The 23,559-nt window shown below is 36.0% G+C and overlaps 1 protein-coding gene across 1 annotated transcript in view; it reads left to right on the forward strand.

Moving 5' to 3' along the window:
* Positions 1–1,556: 1,556 nt before the first annotated feature.
* The window catches only part of LOC112047375 (uncharacterized), a 117,607-nt gene continuing 95,604 nt past the window's right edge, over positions 1,557–23,559 (forward strand). The window contains exon 1 of the mRNA XM_052888333.1: positions 1,557–1,766. The gene's annotated coding sequence lies outside the window, so the exon portion shown is untranslated. The remainder of the gene's footprint in view (positions 1,767–23,559) is intronic.

Consider the following 23,559-nt stretch of genomic DNA (forward strand, 5'->3'; position numbering starts at 1 on the left):
ATTTCAGTTGCAGAAATTTTAAGGATTATAACGTGAACCAATTCCTCAGTGTCCGGCGCCCGAGATTTGCATTTCGTTGAATTTGCATATAAATCTCCGAGCGAGTGTTACTAATTGTTTTAAGTGTCTGTTAAGCAATAGTTATTTGTTAAACTGTAGAATGATTGTGTGTTTAAAGTTATCATTATCAGTTATTTAATGGTCCACTACAGGGACAGACCCCTTTTCTTATAAGGGAATATGGAGCTTAGACCCACCACGCTGCTTGAATGCGGAACCCCATGGGCTAAGTAGATCAACGAGGTACTTTTTAAAGATCACCACCGTTAGCAACCCAAATTCGGCTCACTGTTGAGGGCAAGTCTCCTCTCAGAATGAGAAAGGTTAACCCAATAGTCCACCACGCTAGCCCTATCCGGATTGGCAGTCTTCACACACCTAGAAATTAAAAAAAATCTTAGGTATGCAGATTTCCTCACGATGTTCTCCTTCACCGTTTGAGACACCTGATATTTAATTTCTTAAAATGCCTAAATAACTGAATAGTTGGAGGTACACGCCCCGAACCGGATTCGAACCTACGGCCTCCTAATCGAAGGCAGAGGTCATATCCACTTTGTTATCACGGCTCTCAAACGGTTTTTAAAGATATTTTGACTATCTTATAAGTTTTCAAAGTTTTTTGTAAGCTGATTAATGGACTATTTCAAAGATGCAAAAATATAAATAGAAGGGGGTAAAAAAGGGGAAGAAAGTTGACATCGGTTTTCTCGCCGACGAAGTCGCGGGCGTCTGCTAGTAATTAATAAAAGGCAGCTACTATGCCAAAATTGAACGATTTAATGTGATGAAGGTATAAATAGGTAAGTAGTTTTTTTTGGTTGATACATTGATATACTAGTACTTTAAATAATAAAAATTACAACCAACATAGTAAGTCTACTTTGAAACAAATGAAAATAATTATAACTTGTATAAACCTTACACGAAGTTACAGGTAAACATGCTTACCAACTCAGACCAATTATAGAAGGACCTGTATCGTACTCATAGTCACGAACAAAATTGTCTGTCATTTTCTGAAGAAAATGAGCTTAGATTTGGTATATATCTTATACTAAACAAGAAGTTTTTGCCCGATTTTTACACAATTCAATTACACAAAAAGGTATTTTTACGGAGCTCTTTAACCGACAAACACGATTACAACTATTTAACATCGATAATAGAGAGACAGTTTTTATAATCGCATTAGATCGTTGATCATATACTATGCCAGAAAAGTAACGTCTAGCGAGGCAGGTCCTATACAATAATTGGTCTGAGCTTACCAATCAACAAAGATTAATTAAAAAGCGCAGAAACATTAATCAAAGCGACAAAGAATGTTTAAAAGTAAAAGAAAACCAACCTTCACAGTTCTCATTTCAAAAACAAAAAAAAAAAAACACCGCAATAATTACCACAAAGCCGTTCGAAGGCGTTCAAGCTTTTGAAGCTTTCAGTTTTCAGAAAACCGTGCCTAACAACAGTCGGCAATGAACCGCGGGGGTAGATGCACGCGTCCCCAACCCTTGCCTAACCACGCTGCTATTAAACTTTGCTAAGTATACGTAACATAAACAGATTTGTGCTGTCTATAAAAAAAAAACATGCTACGGATTGTGTGAAAGTGTCTACCAGTTTAAGTGTTGTGCTTTCCCGTAATGATAATAAAACACCTTGAATTTGACAGCCCGTGGAGGAATTAACCCAGATTTAGTTGAGTAAGTTTGCATTTGAATAGTCACAAAGTTTATTAAGCGTTTTCTTTATAAGATTTTCATTGCCGTTAGTCTTCTTAGTCTTGAACGGTCCATTTAATGTCGGCTTCTATTTAATTAACAAAGAAATAATTATAATGAGCTCGTTAAATTCTAAATGTAAGGCCACGTTTTAGGGTTCTGTAGACAACGATTCTTTTTATGTAGTTACGCTGTCTGTCCGTGAGTCTGTAGCTTAGCTTATGCCCTTACAGGCCGTAGTATTTTAGTCGAGTACGTACAATTTTTGGATTTACCGCCCAAAAATCGTTCGTACTCGACTAAAATACTAAAGTAGTTCGAATTAGACCTTAGCGACGGCGTTATGATGTTTAATACTAGAGATAAAATAAAATTACAGCCCACATAGCACACACCAGCGAATCAAAACTAAGGCGGACAATTGTGCATAATTGTCTTAATCTCATTTAGTTAGCTGGTGGGAGGCTTCCGCCGTGGCTAGTTATCACCCTACCGACAAAGACATACCGCCAAGGGATTTAGCGTTCCGGTACGATGTCGTGTAGAAACCGAAGGGAGTGTGGATTTTCATCCTCCTCCTAGCAAGTTAGTCCGCTTCCATCTTAGATTACATCATCACTTACCATCAGGTGAGATTGTAGTCAAGGGCTAACTTGTAAAGAATAAAAAAAAACGTCGCTTATTTAAAAAAAAGTTATTTAAACAAATAATACCTAAATATTGTCTACAATGTCGAGTTGTGTGTTCAGAAAATTTAAAAACTATAGTATACTTTATTTAAGTAGGTATAAATAATGTAAGTAAACACAAAATTGTGCATGTGTGTGTGGAGTAGCTTCGGATCTCTTTTTGCGGTAATTTTGTAACCACGTAACATATCTATAGTATAAAATATAGTTGCCTATAGCGCATTCAGAAATTGCGGCAGATGAGTTCTGAGTATTTGCGGGCGCTTTTTTTCGATTTTTTAGGGGTTGTTTCTTACGCTAACAGATATTTTCTACCTACTTGATAGCTGTATTTAGAAATAGGTAAATAAATCAAGCCAACAGAATAATAAAATAACTTATATCATATACATATCGTAACTTCCTAACCATATTATAAATGGATAATAATTGTCATGGTCTCATGAGAAAATCACACTAATATTATAAAGGCGAAAATTTGTGTGTAAGTGTGTAAGTGTGTAAGTATGTTTGTTTCTCTTTTACGCTGCGACTACTGAAGCGATTTGGCTGAAATTTGGAATGGAAATAGATTTTACTCTGGATTAACACATAGGCTACTTTTCATCCCGGAAAAATCCATGGTTCCCGCGGAATTTGTGAAAAACCGAATTCCACGCGGACGAAGTCGCTGGCGTCCGCTAGTCAAAAATATTACAGTTTAGTATAAAATATTTTTCCATTTATTTTGTTAAATCCAAGACTTGTCTCCAAACAGCGATACGGAACCCTACACAACACGTTGTATAACACGTAATTGGTGGCTTTTATTTATTCATCCGGGATCCCAATTATATTTTCGAGCATTTATTATACGTACCAAATTCCTATACCTTTCTTTATTGCTTTTATAATTTACTTAATGGAGTTCACACACCTAATACCTGGTAGACCCATCGACCACCAAAACACCTTTCGGCTTTATTGTCAACTAAGTTAGGCCTACCTACCTAATTGTGAATTTCTATATTTTATTCCATTTTAGGGACCAGATATAACTTTGGTTATAAGGTAACAGGATAAACTCGTTTCTGTGTGTTAAGGAACGTCAGCAAAACAGAATCACAGTTTTGAATTAGTATATACTAATATTATAAAACTGAAGAGTTTGTTTGTTTGGATGAACGCGGTAATCTCAGAAACTACTGTCCGATTTGAAAAAATCTCTCAGTATTAGATAGCCCATTTATCGAGGAAGGTCATAGACTATCCATAAATAAATAAAATAAAGTGGGAAGGTACAGTTTGAGGCGTGTAATCATCAAAATATTTGCTCAGGAACCATTCATTGACTAATAATTTATACATAAACATGTTTATGCTTATGCTGACGCTACTTCAGTGCCACGAAAATTGACCTGTCTGTTCTGTACATCTTACGAGCTTATATGACCGTATAAGCCACTAATAAAATGTACTTAAATAAATAAATAGGTACCAGTGGCGAAGCATGAAATTTTGACGAAGGTAAGCCGTCCCAATGAAAAGGAATTCATAAGTACTACTTGATACACACTTCGGTTTTGCATACATCCAATATCCATTACAATAATAAAAAAGTATGTATGGATTTTTAAAAGGTAATCCAGCGGGAATCGGCCTGTACGAACTCTTCGCCGCTGTTAGAAGTACATAAATAAGAATATAAAGAATTACAATTGAATATTTAAAAAGCTACAAACAGACACTGTAACTAGGACTAGAGTATCTTGGTCAAAGTATATCGAATATTTTGTTGCCTCTCAAAATAAAATCCTCGTTGACTTAGAAAAATATTCAACATTTCTTTACTGAAAGCTATACCTTACCTACTAGCATATCGATCTTCGTTACTCGGTCACCAGCCGGCATAATATTGATTTATTTTACTGTGAGGAACGAGGCACGTGATTTGGTAGGCCGGTATTTGTAGCATTGGGTACGCAGAGCTTACCAGATTTACTGTCCTGAGTTACATTAGTAAACAGGGTTAGTAGGGCCTAGTAATAGTACCTAAGCTTTGTATCAATCAAATTGAGCTATTTCGGTGATGTAGATTCGCCATTCTCCTTTCTAGCAATGGGTACGCAAAGTTATAAACACTCAATGACAGTCACGATCTAGATGTAAAGTTCTCAATAATACAAATTAATCAAGCCCAAACACAAGGTAGCTACTGTAAACTGTTGAGGAGTTAAACTGTCCCTCGTCTCCATCACCAGACCCCTAATGGCAGTTACAACACATCTAGATGTAAAGTTCTCATCAATACAAATTCATCAAGCCCAAACACAATGTAGGTACTGTAAACCATTGAGGAGTTCCCTTAACTGTCCCTTGTCTTTATCACCAGAGCCTTAACGACGGTCACAACTCATCTAGATGTAAAGTTCTCAACGATACAAATTAATTAAGTTCTAAAAAAACTACTATAAATCGATTAGGAGTTCCCTCGTCTGAGCTTCCGCTCCATTATCAGATCAACACCAGACCTACATTGTATTGTAGTGATTTATAATACTCAATAAAAACATTAACAAATGCACTAGTTGCTTTTATAATTTTTGAAAGTTTCCTTTTATTTCTCCAGGATTCAATCATCAGATCCTGACATGATTACTATGGGACCAATTGGAAAGCATATCCTTTCAATAAAAAAAATTCAAATCAGTTCAGGCGTCTTTGAGTAATCGGTGAAAATACATAAAAAATTGACAAATTGAGAACTTCCTCCCTTTTTGAAGTCGGTTAAAAATACGATTTTATAACCGAATCTCAAAGGCATTTGGATTATAGACAGTTAAGGAATCGAATTGTGCAAGTTTTCCCGAGCTTTTCCCGAATTTCAGACTCTCTGTTTTTTAAGATTTACAAATGTAAATCTCTAATATCGTCAAGGTCGACGACATTACAGATTTGTTGTATTTCTTAATACAGTCAAAGCTCATTCGCGGAGGATACGTTTTTTAAATTTGTCGCGAATACAGAAACCGTGAATATGGAATGGTATTTTATATGGAATTCTATGAGATACGTTCTTGGGCGATAAAATAAAAAAACAAATATACAAAGAAAAAACAATTAATTAAAGTTATTGATTATCTTCTTATTATATTATATTATAATATTATCTCTTATAATATTATCTTATGTCTTAGACAATGGTTTGAATAATTTTGAAATTTTTTCTTGTTGAAATTTTTTAAAAGCTTCTATTCAGAGTGATTTTAAGCAGAGGCATTTTTAAACCATCCATTCGCAATTTCGGCAATAGGTATTTGCAAGTCAAAGTTTAAATTTGCAGATTTTACGTCAGTTTTGTCAGTCAGATCCGCGAATAACGAAATATTTAGCCGCGAATATAGGAATTGTGACGCAATTTTTAATCCGCGAGTAGTGAAAACGTGAATAAGGAGCTTTTCTTGTACCTAACGAAGATTCATTGAAGCGGTCAAATTTCCACACTCCGCTTCAAGATAACTTAAGACGACTATAACAGGCCTTTAGTCTGAACTTTGATCAAACAGGCCAGAAAGCTTCTTGAGACTTTGAATTAAAGCTTCAATAACAACCTTAAGACAACTCTCGACATGGCTGTAATCTCGTGAGAAAGCTCTTGCTTTTGAGCTTTGCTAATTCTAATCTTGAACCTCAGTTTGTGTTGAGGCACACAAACTGAGGCTCAAGATTTTGATACTATTTCCTTCAAGAACGTTAATTAGGTATTATTTCTCTCATCTATTTATATGTCCTACTTTTTTATTTTTAACAATGTTAATAAAAAATCGGTTGTCTGTAAAGTTGGTTTACTGACTATACTTGAAAGTTACCAAGTCATAAGAATTAAATAAACAAAATACTTTTCGTTTTCCTAAAATACTGTTTAGTGAACTTCATAGACCAGAATAAACTTTATTTCTTGTAAAAAAAGTTGGCATCCCCAGAGCGAGGAAACGACGCATGACGTCATCTTTTTTCAATTTTACAGCCAGCTCCATCGAGTTATAAGTAATGTTTGTTTTTTTTTTTGTTTGCTTAAACGCGCTTATCTCAGGAACTACCTAATGATACGATTTGAAAAATTCTTTCAGTGTTAGATAGCCTATTTATCGAGGAAAGCTATAGGGTATATATTGTCACGCTAAGACCAATAGGAGCGGAGCACCAATTATGTTTCAAAATCGGGGGACTTTTTCCTATTGAGAGCTTATGCTGCGTAAACGGTTAAAGTTTCGCATAAATCATGAAGGTATGAAAGAATTGTTTAGCTTTAAAAATTCTACAAAATATCCCGCGACAGTTCCCGCGGGATTTGTGAAAAATTTAAATCCACGCGACAAAGTCGCGGGCGTCCGATCGCTCAAATCATATTTTCGCTATCAAACTAAATTATTGATTATTATATCTAATTTTGAAATACAAATTATGAAAAAAGTTTATATAAGCGGATGTCAAGGAGACGCGTGACGTTTGTTTTTTTATGGGTTTCACCCGCATAACAAAGCTGCTTGTAAAGACTCATTCTGTATGATCTTTATTCTGTGTTATTGCTATACTCGTAAAATACTTTCGCAATCAATCTAACTATAGTAATTAGGATATATCTATATAATAATTAGGATTAGATTATATGTATATAGTAGGGAAGTTTCAGCTTTCTGAGATACAGTTTCTAACTAGTTCGGATAGCTGGGGCACTCACAAAATTTGATAGTTGAATATTAATATGTATTTATTTATGTATGGCTACAATTGGAGGAGGCTTTCACTGCGTTATGCAGTCCTAACAAAAAAGAATAATAAAATGAAAAATTAACACTACTAACATATTATAAAAAAATTAGATAATATCAACTAACCCACTAACAATCTATAAAACTTGTAAACCTTAATAATAATTTTCAAAAAGAATGTCTGTAATTGTAAGGAAATAAAGCTATTTTTATTTTATTTTATTTATTGTATTTATGTTTCATGATTATTTTTTAGTTTTTTACCAAATAAAAATCTATCGTTTAAAAAAAAAAAACTAAATGTAATTAATCTCTGACCGCATACAAATCATACACAATAAACTTTATTCCGAGGTCCTATAGAGAATTCCCCCTCTAGGTCCGCACTGATTATATTGTTCCTTTCCCCCGCAAACCTTCGGCTCGGTCCCCAGAGTTCATTAGTGTACCACAATGTCGGTATAAGGACATACAAACTCCCATACAAGAAATGAAGCCTGTTTATTAGTCCCATACAAGATTTGTTTTGTACGAGATAATACGGGGACTGCTCTTGGGATATGAACAATCTTATTATTATTTGTTCAGTAAACTTTAATACAATTCACCCAGAAGCTATTGTATTAGAACTATTAATTAAATAACTTATATTTTTAACCGACTTCCAAAAAGGAGGTTCTATGTTGGATGTATTATGTTATTTCTAATACAATTATGAAATCATCTATTTAATTGTAATTTATTTAACTTTACTTCATCCGCGAGAAAATTTGTGTTCTTTTCATCCCCTTTTTAGGGTTCCGTAGTCAACAAGGAACCCTTATAGTTTCGTCAAGTCCGCCTGTCTGTCCGTCCGTCTGTCCGTGTTGTAGTGCAGAGACTATTACTATTAGAAAGCTGTAATTTAGCAAGTGTATGTACATTAAAAATGTGAACAAAGATTTCAAATAAAATCTTGAAAAATATTTTTTATAGGGGACCTCCCCTACATGTAAAGTGGGGGTGAAATTTTTTTACTCGTTTATCTTACAGTGTGTGGTAAAGTTTAATAGGTCTTTGAAAGATATGAGGGATTGTAGAGAAATTTTAAAGAGCTAATTTTTGTTAGAGTCAGGTGTTCCCCCCGCCCTCTACCAGTTCAATGGTTGTTTACAAATATGATTTACAAAAATGTGTAAAAAGAAGTCCAGAAGTACCTACCAGATTAAACTGGATTTAACTTCGAGTTTATTAAGACCTCACAAAAGCCTCACATCAACCCCATGATCTTGACAATACATTTCAGTCAATGTCACAGAATACATATGTATAAGTTACCTCAGATAAATTACCTTTGAACTTGTATCACACTCAAGTTCACAAACAAAATTGTCTGTCGTTTTATTTTGAAGGGGACGAGGTACAAATATTTAACACCAATAATTATATCCTGTGTACGTGCACCTACGTGTAATTTTAACACAATGAAACATCAATTCTATAGAGGAGTTTGTATGAATACGTTAGATCGTGATCATATACTTTTGACACAGGGGTAACGTCTAGCGAGGCAGGTCCTATGGCAATTGGTCTGAGACAAGTACTCAATACTCCCATTCGTCAATAAGGACACGCCATTACTTCGTCAAAATAATATACTTCTTCAATAATATCTACCCAACAATGGAGCACTAATGAAAAATCATAAAATCAATTGCTACAAAAGATTCATTCGAGCCGAAAAAGCAGTCAATTTTCCTCTCGCATTGCACTCGCGAATATTTTCAGCTGACGTGCATTTACAATCGATAAGTTATCTCAAATTTTAACTTTCGAGCCGACCTCAACTTCATTACCTTCAAATAAGGTCGATTTTACATTAGCAAGTGTTTGGAAATATCTTGGACCGAGATATTCGCCTATACAGCTTTTTAATGCAATACGGATCACACTTGGCACCAGATTTTTGTATAGAACTTGCTTTCATTCTTTGAAGTAATCTCAAGAGTACGAATTCTTATTGTTAGGGAGTAGGGTAGGTTAGGCGGGTCCTTGAATATTTCAATGGAAGTTCATACTGTCTGCTTCACTATCTAGGTATATAGGTATAGTACCTACTATAGTATAATTATGTGTTATAATGGTTATTGGTTAGATTTTATTAGGTTTACCTACATAATATGCAATGGATCTTACTTTGAAAATGAATGCCTATCTAAGGTAGAGTTCAAACTTATATACCTATCTTATGTTTCTCGTCACAACTCCTGGCTAGAAAATTATACTTGAATTTTCTTAGAGGAAAGAAAAGCTCAGTATTTCAAAGCCAAATACAGAAACTCGTGATCCGAAGTTTTGAGTTGTTCACACATTCGAGTTGTCTAAATAACGGTACAACTGCAAATAATATGTTTTTGTAACTCAACAGTATGAGTTTTTTGAGTTGTAATATTATCGGTTCTAGCGCTATTCTGCTAAGTCTATGTTTATGTAATATATTGACAGTGTGACTTGTCTTTATCTCTCTCTGCCTATCATAATACTATAGATAATAAAGAGAGACAAGAGACGAATTCGAAGCTTACACTTTATAGTCGTTAAAACATCGTTTCTAGTGCTGTTCGGCACTGCAGACTATGTTTTTGTAACTCAACGACAGTGTGAGTTTCGAACTTGTCTTTATCTTTCTCATGCCTATGACAATACTATAGATAGAGAGAGACAAGAGACGAATTCGAAGCTTACACGTTCAAGTTGTTAAAACATCATTCATGTGTTTGTAACTCGACAGTGTGAGTTTCGAACGTATCTATCGCTCTCTGTCTATAATATCGTGTTAGATAGAGCGAGATAGATTTAAATTCGAAACTCGCACTTGCGAGTTATACAAAACACCGTTATATAATAGACTAATACGAAAACAAATGGGTTAATGTTGAACAACAAGCCCATAACAGCGGGTGAAAACACAACCAGATTTTGGTACACCCATCATTTTGTGTTGTAAAATTAAATAGATCCAAAGCGTAGTCACAATTTTCGGTTACATTAGCATTTACGAGACTCGTTTCAAGTTTTGGCGGGGCGCCAAACTGCGCTTTGACACCGTGTGATAAATATATCGGCTTACACGTTCGTTTCGGAGGCAGAATGAAGCGCTTTTCCGTTGCGTCTCAACTATTATCATCAATCTGAAACAATATTAGCAACACTAGGGAGAAACTACCTACCTATTTTGTGAAATTGTTTTATATTTATCACAGAGTCTCAGAGACTCTAGAGATATAAAACAATTTCACAAAATAGGTAGGTAGTTTCTCCCTAGTGTTGCTAATATTGTTTCAGATTACAGATTATACTACTAAAATAAGTACATAAATATATAATGTAAGTAAACACATAATTGTGCATGTCTGCGCTCAGTGGTGGAGTCGCTATATTCGGATCACTTTTTGCGGTGATTTTGTAGGCACATAACATATCTACAGTATAAAATAATCATTGATCGTGGCTGCCTTATACGTGAAGTGCTTTAGAATCATTCTACCTAACATATCTATAAATTAATCTGTATATGCACTCCGTTGACCTGAGCTAGCATGGTTTTAATTAAGCCTACTATTATATTCTGTTATGAATACCAAATGTGGAATAATTAGGGTGTTGCCACACTCAACAAACTTTATACTACTTTGTTTAAGGGCCTACTTTGAGCGCCTCCACACATGAATAACTTGGAAAGTATGTAATGACACGTGTTGCTAAGTATTAAGTGTTCTTAAACATTCAAAATGAAACATATTTACGCAAGACTTATTAATTAATTTTAAATATACAACTAAGGTTAATAATATACTTGAGTATAAAAAAACGAACATTTATAAGCGACCCTAATTTTTGAAAAATAAAAAAAAAATTGCGTCTCTTTTTTTAATTTCATTAATGATACCAGCAAATTAGAAACACAATATAATTTACTCTAATCAATGCACTCATTTTTTACACGTTTAACTTATTAACTATTTTATGTAAGAAAATCTTGGAATCTTAATTTGACCCACTTCCCGGTCTTCGATTAGGATGAAATTTTGCACACCCTCTGAGTTTTGATGATAATACATGACTAGCTAAGAAACGTCATTAGAAATCCAATATGGTGGCCTAACCAATCACTTGTAACTATGTAAAAAAGACAAATCTTGAAATCTTCATTTGACCGACTTCCCGGTCTTCGATTAGGATGAAACTTTGCACACGCTCTGAGTTCTGATGAAAATACATGACTATTTCAGAAACATCATTACAAATCCAATATGGCAGCCTCCCCAAGATGGCGGACTAGCTGTTTGAAATCCACCCCCATGATAAGGATATCAAATGAAAGGGTTTGCTGTCAAGAATACGAAAAAAATAGTCAAATCCCATATTTGTAATTTTTAGTGCGTACTAAAAGCGTGTTTTTAAACAATATAAAGTAATTATTTTATAAGTGTATAACCCGTGGAATAATCGAAGGTGTATCCATTAGTTGCATACCTACTTCTCTCTCATAAAGTAAGACGTGAAAGTTATTGTTTCGTGTGTACTTACGTAATCCAGAATTCAGGACCGATTGTAGCCGACACTATATAGAGAATTTCCTTTTGTTAAGCTTCATAGAAGATGAAAAGAATAGAGGTAACTCCGAAGTAGACCAAAAAACGGTGACAAGGGCGTCAGGGTCTTTGGACGTTTGGACCGATGTGGTAACTTCACTGAGCCCATAAAGTGCATCGTTGCGAAGGTCTGAATTTCACAAAAGGCGCCCTTAGAAGGTCGTTCCGTCCCCCACGTTCTCCTTGTCTTCAGGCTCAAAGCTGCGGCAAATAAACGTAAGTATAATGCAATAATCGATCATTCAAAGCAGATACATTTTTGACGAATCAAATGGCAGAATCTGCTGAACTTACCAAAGTTAAACCTTCTTCCAAAAATATAACGCATAAATGTGCAAAAATGGTTCCCTCTATTATTTGTTAATTAGAAACACAATATAGATCACTCTAATCAACGCACGCCTTTTTTACACGCTTTATATTAGTTTCATTTGTAACTATGTATGTAAGAAAATCTTGGAACCTTAATTTGACCCACTTTCCGGTCTTCGATTAGGATGAAATTTTGCACACGCTCTGAGTTCTGATGAAAAAATGTTTCCCTCTATTATTTGTTTAGTCTAAGTCATTCCTACTATGTTAAATATTCAGAGGAGCTGGAATTTCTGACCGTCTCCACATACTGTTTCATATATTAAGTACTTTAGGATGAGGCTGCATCTATAAAGCGTTTTGCAATACCATACGACCCTATAAAATAGTTGTCCGCACTGGACATACCTACTGGTGGATTTTGGAAGTAGCCACCATAATATTATGTTTTAAACAATGTTTATCGGTTTCTTGGATTACTCAAAAATCTACTTTTTTCATTATTTACAAGTTGGCCCTTGATTAATCTCACCTGATGGTAAGTGATGATGCAATTTAAGATGGAAGCGAGATACCTTGTTAAGTGGAGGATAAAAATCCACACCCCTTTCGGATTCTACACGAAATCGTATCGGAACGCTAAATCGCTTAGCGGTACGTCTTTGACGGTAGACCATCCTACCGACAAAGACGTAGACTAGCCACGGCTGAAGCCTTCTACCAGCAGTAGCAGTGGCGAAGGATGGAATTTTGACGAGGGCAAGCCGTCCCAAAGAGAAGGAAATTCATACCGCTTAATGCACTCCGGATGAGAACTCCAGATTCTCATACATCCCCTTCATATATATTTATAACAATATGTGTAAAATGGATTTCTAAGGTAACCCAGTGAGAATCGAATCGAAAAAAAGAGAATCGACCTGTATGGTCTCTTCACCACTGGTAGGTGGATAATGGATGAAATGCGAATCTAATGCTGATAGATGTGTCCCAGGCTTTAACTGATCCGCTCTGCCCTATTGGTCGTCGGTTTTCTGTTCCAATAAATATTTGATCAAGTTCACGGAATTTCTGATCGCCGGCCATCGCTACTTATACATTGAAACGTGGACTACATATCTATACTATCTATACTGGCTATACTAGCTACTAATTATACTGGCTATACTAGCTACTAGTTATACTGGCTATACTAGCTACTATCTATACTAGCTATACTAGCTACTAGCTATACTGGCTATAGTAGCTACTATCTATACTGGCTATACTAGCTACTAGCTATACTGGCTATACTAGCTACTAGCTATACTGGCTATACTAGCTACTAGTTATACTGGCTATACTAGCTACTATCTATACTGGCTATACTAGCTACTTTCTATACTGGCTATACTAGCTACTAGCTATACTGGCTATACTAGCTACTAGTTATACTGGCTATACTAGCTACTAGTTATACTGGCTATACTAACTACTATCTATACTGGCTATACTAGCTACTAGCTATACTGGCTATACTAGCTACTATCTATACTGGCTATACTAGCTACTAGTTATACTGGCTATACTAGCTACTAGTTATACTGGCTATACTAGCTACTAGTTATACTGGCTATACTAGCTACTAGTTATACTGGCTATACTAGCTACTAGTTATACTGGCTATACTAGCTACTAGTTATACTGGCTATACTAGCTACTATCTATACTGGCTATACTAGCTACTTTCTATACTGGCTATACTAGCTACTAGCTATACTGGCTATACTAGCTACTAGTTATACTGGCTATACTAGCTACTAGCTATACTGGCTATACTAGCTACTTTCTATACTGGCTATACTAGCTACTAGTTATACTGGCTATACTAGCTACTAGTTATACTGGCTATACTAGCTACTAGTTATACTGGCTATACTAGCTACTAGTTATACTGGCTATACTAGTTACTATCTATACTGGCTATACTAGCTACTAGCTATACTGGCTATACTAGCTACTAGTTATACTGGCTATACTAGCTACTAGCTATACTGGCTATACTAGCTACTTTCTATACTGGCTATACTAGCTACTAGTTATACTGGCTATACTAGTTACTATCTATACTGGCTATACTAGCTACTAGTTATACTGGCTATACTAGCTACTAGTTATACTGGCTATACTAGTTACTATCTATACTGGCTATACTAGCTACTATCTGTACTGGCTATACTAGCTACTTGCTATACTGGCTGTGCAATGTTACTGTAGTATGGTGCTTTTAAAAATCCTTTTATAAAAAATAATATAAAAGTTTGATCATCATTATCAACCCATATTAGGCTCACCGCTGAGCTCGAGTCTCCTCTCAGAATGAGAGGGGTCAGGCCCATAGTCCACCACGCTGGCCCAATGCGGATTGGCAAACTTCACACACGCAGAGAATTCAGAAATTCTAATGGTTTCATATTTCGATGACAAACATTAGAACCTGTACGATTATAGTACAGGAAATCTAGAAAAAATCGTATAAGATTTGTAAAAGAATTACATGACTCGAGATTTTTTAACCATCGTTAGGTGCAACCCAACAAGCTTAACTTGAGTACATCGACCCCCGCCACCTAGGGTGGCTCAGACACTCAAAAAGTTTTTGGATTGCATTTTTCTCCTAAACTATACCTAAGTTTTACACTAAAGTATATTTGACAAAAAATATCGTATAGGTACTATCGTTCGACTTTAAATACGGAAGGTAGGTGGCTGAAGTTGCTTGAAATATTTTTTTCAGCATTTAGTGTGTAAAAAATTATTTTACAACCAAAGTACAAACAAGAAAGTTGTTCCTCTCAATAAAACCTCAAATAAAATACTCAAGTTAAGCTTGTTGGGTTACTCCCTACCGATGGTTAAAAAATCTCGAGTCGTGTAATTCATTTAGTCATATTTCCTAGATTTCCTATACTATTACGAAAATTCCTAATCATTTTCAGTACTAATCCACTGTAACTTGAAAAAAATACTTACACTATCTACTTTGAGAGAGTTAAGTACTACTAAGTACTAACAAGTTCACAACTCTCTTGGCATTACTTAGTTTATAGTTAGTAGCTAACAGAATTTTATGACGTTTCCCTGTCGTCCTTGTCTAGTTTCGTAACTTTTGAAAGCGAAATATACCCTACATTTAAGACTGTTTTAAAGATATAACCACATTTTCCAAACCAGACTTCACTGCGTATAGGATAGGAGATATGGAGCTTAGACCCACCACTCTGCTCGAATACGGAGAAACCCAGGACCTCGTAACCCGAAGCCTCTTAAACTAACTAGAAAAATGAATCACTCGTGTTACACGCGAGTGAAACTACGGAGCACAGCTAGTCAATACTAATAATGTGAAAGTAAGTCTGCCTGTCTGTCTTACCTTTTCACGGCTTAAACGCTAGACTGATTAAGATGAAATTTAGTAGGTATATAGATAAATTGGATCTTAGTGCAGAACTTTTAGGTACTTTTAATCCCGGAAAAATCCATGGTTCCTGCGGGGATTGTGAAAAACGGAATTTCACGCAAATGTAGTTGACGTCGACATAGTATTAGTATTATAGAGAAGAAAAGTTTGTGGTATTATAATTGGATCTACTGAACTAATTTTGTAAATTCTTATACTTACCATTAGAAAGCCACGTTATTTGTGAGTATCATAGATAATACTTCATAGATTAATATCCCCGTATTCTCATGAGAACGGGAACTATGTGATTGAAACCGCGGGACGTTGGCTAGTCTATACTAATATTATAAAACAGAAGAGTTTGTTTGTTTGATTGAACGCGCTAATCTCAGGAACTCAAATCTCAGGTCCGATTTGAAAAATTCTTTCAGTGTTAGATAGCCCATTTATGGAGGAAGGCTATAGACTATATATTGAAATTTGGTGAAACCGCGCGACGATAGCTAGTGTTATATAAAACGAATGTTTCATCCATGGACCATGCACGTACAATAATTTGTTACATTCGGAAGAAACAGAAATGGAACTTAACAGTAGCTAAGCTCCAGGTTTTCCCACACTTGATTTATTACTGCAATACGTCACGAAATCTGTGGAACTTGCGGCATGTGGGCGAAATACCGCAGAACTCGAAACATATTACTTAAGTAATAATCGAAATCACAAGTAGCCATTGTTTTCTCCTAGTAAATGAGAAATGTCGCAAAATACCAAAGAAAATATTGTTCTTTCGTACCCTGTAACGCTATGCGGTCCTACATTGAAAAATAAGAGACAAAATACTTCAATCATGTTGTTGCCTCACTCATGCCCGTAGCAGGGAAAATATAAATGAAAAAAAAATCGGTTGTCTGTAAAGACGGTTTACTGACTATAGTTGAACGTGACAACGTCTGAAAATACTAATGGAATGGATGGATGGATCGATGGTTGCGTCTTTCAAAAAAAAATTTCAATTAAAACAATAAATAAATATGTTTAATAATCTTCAGAATATATTTTATTTCTTGTAAAAAAAGTTGGCAACCCTATAGCGAGGGAACGATGCATGACGTCATCTTTTTTCGAGTTTGCATCTGGCTTCATCGAATCATAAGACGTTATCACGTCAAAAAATTGTTAAAAATCTAAGTAATTGTTATTAAATATCAAATTAGTTAGGTCAGCAGTTACTCGTTTAATAAGTATTCAATCGGTATAAAACTTCCGAACAAAAACAAACCAATTCGAAATTTTTGTTATAAAGTATAATAATCAGAATAAAAGTATTATTCCGTTGAAAACAAATTACAAGAAAACGTGTAGAAAACAAAGAATGCAAAGTAATTTTAAACAAACTTTTTTAAGACCCCATGAGACTTGCAAAGAGCGTTCAGGATAAGGTCGCGGGAAAATTGTTCTTTTTGTTTACAAAGCTTTTGTAAACGTGTAGTTACGAGTATGTTTAAATTAAATTTTTGCTAATGTAAACTTGAAGTAAAAGAAATATTATTACCTAAAAATATTTGTGCATTAATTTTCTTTTAAATTAAAGAATACAAAGTGTAGTTTTTTTACTAACCACTGAGTCGTATCTTGGATATATATTTTTTGAACAACTTTATGTTCTGTAGTTTTGAATCTTCACAAGATGGACCGGATACTATCAGTCATTAGGTATATTATGTATAAATTATTTTTAACAAAAAAATTTAACTGATTTCAAAATCATAAAAATAAAGTAAAAAGCGAAAAAAAACATAGTATGTGCTACCTTCTGATCACTTTGAAGGCGGTGCCAATACAGTGATGCATTAACTAAAGCCGATTAAGTCATAAAGTTTTAGGATTCAAACACAGTTCTTTCCCGTGGTTCTTTCAGAAACGGCTTTAAAATTTATACGTCACTGGCTTGGCACCGCCTTCAAGTGATCAAAAGGTAGCACATACGATGTTATTTTTCGGTTTTTAGTTTATTTTTGTGATTTATAAGTCGGTTCAATTTTTTGGTAAAAAAAAATATTTTTCTGTTTTTAGTGTGTTCTAGCAAAGTGAATGAAAGCGCCACAGTACGGCAATTTTGTTATTTTGATTAAAACACAAAATTTTCATGGAAATTAAATGGGACCAATCTGGAAGTAGGTCCTGTTTTGACGGCTTCCGGGGCGCAGTGGTATCCGCGGTGGATTTACAAAACGGAGGTCCTGGGTGATTGAGATTTTCTTAATTGGTCCAGGTCTGGCTGGTGGGAGGCTTCGGCCGTGGCTAGTTACCACCCTGTTACCACCCTACCGGCAAAGACGTACCGCCAAGCGATTTAGCGTTCCGGTACGATGTCGTGTAGAAACCGAAAGGAGTGTGGATTTTCATCCTCCTCCTAACAAGTTAGCCCGCTTCCATCTTAGACTGCATCATCACTTACCATCAGGTGAGATTGTAGTCAAGGGCTAACTTGTCAAGAATAAAAAATAAGGTATACCTACTCTTTCAAATACAAAAAGAATTTTCAAAATAGGTTAAGAAATGACGAAGTTATGAGGTAACAAATATAAAAAAACGCGTCGAATTAAAAAAAACCTCCTCCTTTTTTGTGAAAAACTGAAATCCACGCGGACGATGTCGTGCCGCTTATATTTAAAAAAAAAAACAAAAATAACTCGTCATAAATTATAAAACCCAACAACTCGACCTACCAATTAATACAACGAGCTTAGCAGCGGCACAATATTCTGCACAACTACGGCACATCAATTCACTTCATGTCAAAACTCCCCAAAATCGGTGGATTTAATTAATTGCTTCACTCGTCGACTGTAGGCTTGCCAGTAGGCTAACAAAATGAGATCAGAGTATCCGGGCTGCATACGAATTGGATTCAGTTTCAACGAGCCGCGTGTTTTGGAAATTATTCCATTAGCCAATAATTAAACGCGTTGACGCTCTGCGCGGATACTCTGTGACGGAATAAACTGAATGGACTGCGAATCATCGATCGTAGATCGTTAGATGGGCCTCAAAGCGTCGCGGAATAGTCATTGATTTCGCACGTTGAGTACGTCATCACCCGTAACACATTTCTCTTTATTTATGTTGTGACTTGTGTTTCTACACTTCCAAAATGAACACGAAGGCATAATTAAGGGATTAAAATAAGAAAAAACAGTAAATATTTTTTTAAGTCTACGTCCACTCACAGCATGCACTTGTTACTTACTGAGATAAGATGTGCGTGCACGTCTTTGGGTAATGTCATAAAACTGTGCGTTCTTTAGTATGGAGGGGCCCATCTAATGATTTATATCGATGCTGCGAATAATATGAATGTGCAGAAGTAATACAGTTGAGTCAAAACAACTGGCAAGAAAAATAATAGTTTCAAAAACTAAAAAACACGCTTTTATCACGTTTAAGAATTACAAATGGTTTTTTGGTATTCCTGACAGCAAACCCTTTCATATGATACCCATATCATGGGGGTGCATTTCAAATAGCCTGTCCGCCATCTTGTACGTCCGCCATATTGGATTTAAGTCACGTAACTATTTTTTTCGTATTCCTGACAGCAAACCGTTTCATTTAATATCATGAGGTGGATTTCAAACAGCCAGTCCGCCATTTCGGGGCCAATATTGGATTTCTAATTCTAATCTAATTAGCTAGTCATGTATTGTCATCAGAACTCAAATCGAAGACCGGAAAGTGGGATTCCAAGATTTTCTTACATACATAGTTAGTTACAAGTGAAGCTAATTTAAGCGTGTTAAAAAAGCAACTTAGCGTTCCGGTACGATGCCGCGTAGAAACCGTCAGAGGTGTGGTTAGATACCTCATTTTTGTTTTTTTAATAGACTTGCCCTTGACTACAATCATGCCTGGTAGAAAGCAATAATGAAGTCTAGGTTGGAGCGTGCTTGCTTAGAAAATTCCTATTCACTCTTGCCTTGAAGGTGCAGAAATCATAAGTATTAGAAAATACAGAAGCCGGAAGGGCATTTATTAGAAACGACGATGAGTATCGTCCACAAAGTAAGCCCGCTTCCATTGAAACATCGCCATTTAACATCAGGTGGGATCGCAGTCAAGGGCTAACTTGTCATAGAATAAAAAAAGCTAAGAAGTACCTTAAAGTAAAGTAAAAGCTACCGCAATGCTTATATTTCTTATAGGAATGGTTTTATTATTCATTCTTATTTATTTAATACTATATGACGCCCTGCGGTTCCACCCGCGTAGTTCCTGTTTCCGTGGGAATACTGGGATAAAATATAGCCTATGATACTCGCAAATAACGTTAATTTCTATTGGCTGTAGGCTGACAAAATCAGCCTATCCGGGCTGCATACAAATTGAATTCAGTTTTAACGAGGTCTTCATTAGCAAATAATTAAAAGCATTAACGCTTTAACGGACTAAAGTAAAGAACTGCGATTAATAAATGCCGTACAATACAGTAGCCGGGAACTAGGCTGTGTTTTGTTTTTATCGTCCATACAAAGTTTTGCCCAGTACTGACCACGCTGGGCATGCGGGTTGGTCAGCGCAGTGCTAGATTATTCGCGCCAGTGTCGCTGTTGCCCGACCTAGCCTAGCCATGTGGGAATGGATATACTACCATTCGTCGGTCGCTAGAGCCTCGTCGGTCCATCTGCAGAGTGCATGAGCAGGTGAGGTTGGCAGTTGGGGAGACTGACTGGTACTAGCCTCCCCTTACACCCCCTATGTGGACTGACGACATCAAGCGAGTCGCTGGATGCAGGCGGCTCAGTATCGTGATGTTTGGAAGTCCCTACAAAAGGCCTATGTCCTGCAGTGGACGTCCATCGGCTGATATGATGATGATGTAGTATCAGTATCAGATGCAGTAGCAGAGGCGATGGTTCCTAACAATGTGCCCTGCCCATCGTTTTTAATTTAATCAAATATTTTTATTTGTTTAGGTAATGTTACCCAAGGGGCGAATCAGACGAAAAATCCCATTCTTTTGTAGCTTGCATATGATATGACATAGCAATGATTCATCCAGAATTCCTTGTCAAAATTCCGCACGTACATCGCTCGGCGCTCCCAATATCATCGAGTTATTGTTTCACGTGCTCCGTACGCCGGGGAATAGGTTTACGGAACTAGCTCAATGGATCAAGGGTGCATACAAATTGGATTCACTTTGAACGAGAATAAAGCAGTCAGCTTCTACAATGTTTCCAATTTTAAAAATTCCAGAGCGAAGTGTAAAGTATTAGTGTTTGTTTTGAAGTGCATGAATAAAAGACGGTTGGTGGTTCGTTTTTGAATCTATATCTATGTTTGGCAGTTTGGACCGTAAGGGACCATTCAAGTATTACTGCTAATACTTGAATGGTCCTTTTTATTAAAACTGCTTTTATTACAATAAGCAAAGCTCTTAAAAGAACCCCCCCCCCCTCTCATGCTTACGTAAACATTCTTAAACGCATTTTATTCATTTGTGAGAATCTCAGAAAATGCGTTTCCTTTTCAAACATAGACGTGTGTGGGCTGCCATATGTAAAAAAAGTAAATAACTACTGCTGACGTAATCACCATCTAGACCCTCCACCTCTTGTTTCAAAAATACTAGCAGATGCCCGTGACTTCACTTTCATTAAACCTTTATATGGAAACGGATGTTTCTTCAATGCATTGTTTTAATATATCTCAAACAGAGGTAAGGTTTTTGATGTGACTCCCAGGCGGTTTGACTTTCGCTGACACTTTCAATACAACAAAGTTCATCATACATTAAACAATTTACATAAAACCTTGATAAATTACATTAATAAGCTCTTCAACAAAACAACAAAACCATTCAGTTGTTTTCGAGATAACGTGAACATGAAGAAACAGATAGACTGGCAGATTTTTCTTAAATATCCAGATACTTTTTTGTCAGGGCTTTAACCGAAAAGCATTCAAAATCGCAATATCGCATCGCAATCGCTAATTTGCTACTCGCGTTTGTTTGAATCGCATATTCAAAAACTTCCACCAAACAACAATAATTTTAAATGGTTACTAACTGAACAGTTTATTATTGCAGCGCTTATCTCTCAGCCAATACATTAATCTGTGCCCACTGAAAGCTGTACTGCTAATGTTGGATGCATCCCACTAAATATCTACCGAGAATATTATTTATCATGTTAAGACGCGAAAAATATATATAAAATTTCAATTAAAAAAATACAACCGACTTCCAAACGTAAAAACATACCCACTAAACTAAAAAGCGAAAAATAACATCATTATATGTTCTACCTGCTGATCAGTATGAAGGCGGTGCTAAGTCGCTGATGTATTTTCATGAAATAGTAGTGATTTAAAGTACTAAATGAAAAAAATGACGAACACGCTAGGCACTATATAATTTATGAAAGTTCCCCTCGATTTCTCCAGGATTCCATCATCAGATCTTGACATGGCAAAGGGACCAAATGGGGAGTATACCGTTTAAAAACAAAAAAAGAATTTTTGTAACCGGTCCAGGCGTCTTCGAATAATCGGTGTACATACATAAAAAAAAATACTGATCAAATTGAGAACCTTTTTGAAGTCGGTTAAAAATATTTGGTTATGTCACGACTTTAACTGAGCATTCAAAATCGTTAACACTCTTTTACCAAAGAGCAATAATTAAAAAAGTCCACTAACTGAACAGTTAGTTATTGCAGCGTTTATCTCTCAGCCAATACATTAATCTATGCCCGCTGAAAGCTGCAGTGCACTAATGTTGGACGCGTTCAACTAAATTATTTACACACGTCTCTGTATGAGATCGTGTGTGCACTGGGGCATATACATTAATTATTCCTAAGCAAGCTTTCTGTGGGCTTTATATTCTTTGGCAATCTAGGCATAGTCAGACTACTAGACATTGAAGTGAACTCTATTATAATTTATAGTTACTAGAATGAGGCTTTTATAACAAGGTTGAAGATTTCGATGAAATTTTTGATGATTTTACGAGTATCTATATATTACTATTTTACTTTTTGCGCAAAGGATCAGCCTGGCTGTCCAGCACAGAAATGCAGCCAGTATTCTTGCCACCATTCCACGTGGGTATGATTTGTATAGATATTAGGAAAAGTTAGCTTAAGTGTATTCTTTCTCAATAAAAAAAAACTTTTACTTTTATATTTAGTTTTACGAAATAAAAGTCTATGTGTTATGCCAAAGTTTACTAGATAGCTGAAAGCTGCAGTGCACTATGTTGGACGCGTTCAACTAAATTATTTACACACGTCTCTACTTGAGATCGTGTGTGCACTTAATTATACCTAAGCAAGCTTTCTGTGAGCTTTATATTCTTTGGCAATGTAAGCAAAGTCAGCCTACAAGAATTTTGAAGTGAGCTCTAGTATCTAGAATACGGTTTTATAACAAGATTTCGATACAAGTTTTAATGATCTTGTAATTTAATACCTTGTAGCCGAGCCGAATAGGTAAACATACCTGTTAAGACTACGATAATTGAGTTCGATATTACGTCGAAAGTTTTTCTGCGTAATCTAATCAGAAGTGAGGAGATGTGCCGAAGAACCAAAGTTAGCGACATAGCTCAACGAGTCGCAAAGCTGAAATGTCAATGGGCGGGGCATATACGGGGTATGTCGTAATTTGAAGACGTAGTAGTAGGTATAGTCTGGCAAGTTTGTTGATAACACTCCCATGATATGCGGGCGACGGGGGCAAAGACTGTGCGGGTGTGAAATCGTGCGTGCGGGGAAGTGAGGTGCATCAGTCGTGGGTTTTTCATTCATCGCTACACGCCCCCCAGCCCACGCGGACCATCGGGAGTGTTACGAAGTTGCCATACTATAGTATTTAGTAGTAGGTAGCAGTGGCGAAGGATGGAATTTAGATGAAGGTAAGCCATCCCAAAGAAAAGGA

Source organism: Bicyclus anynana, chromosome 22 (assembly GCF_947172395.1).
Source record: "Bicyclus anynana chromosome 22, ilBicAnyn1.1, whole genome shotgun sequence".
NCBI classification, from domain to species: Eukaryota; Metazoa; Arthropoda; class Insecta; order Lepidoptera; family Nymphalidae; genus Bicyclus; species Bicyclus anynana.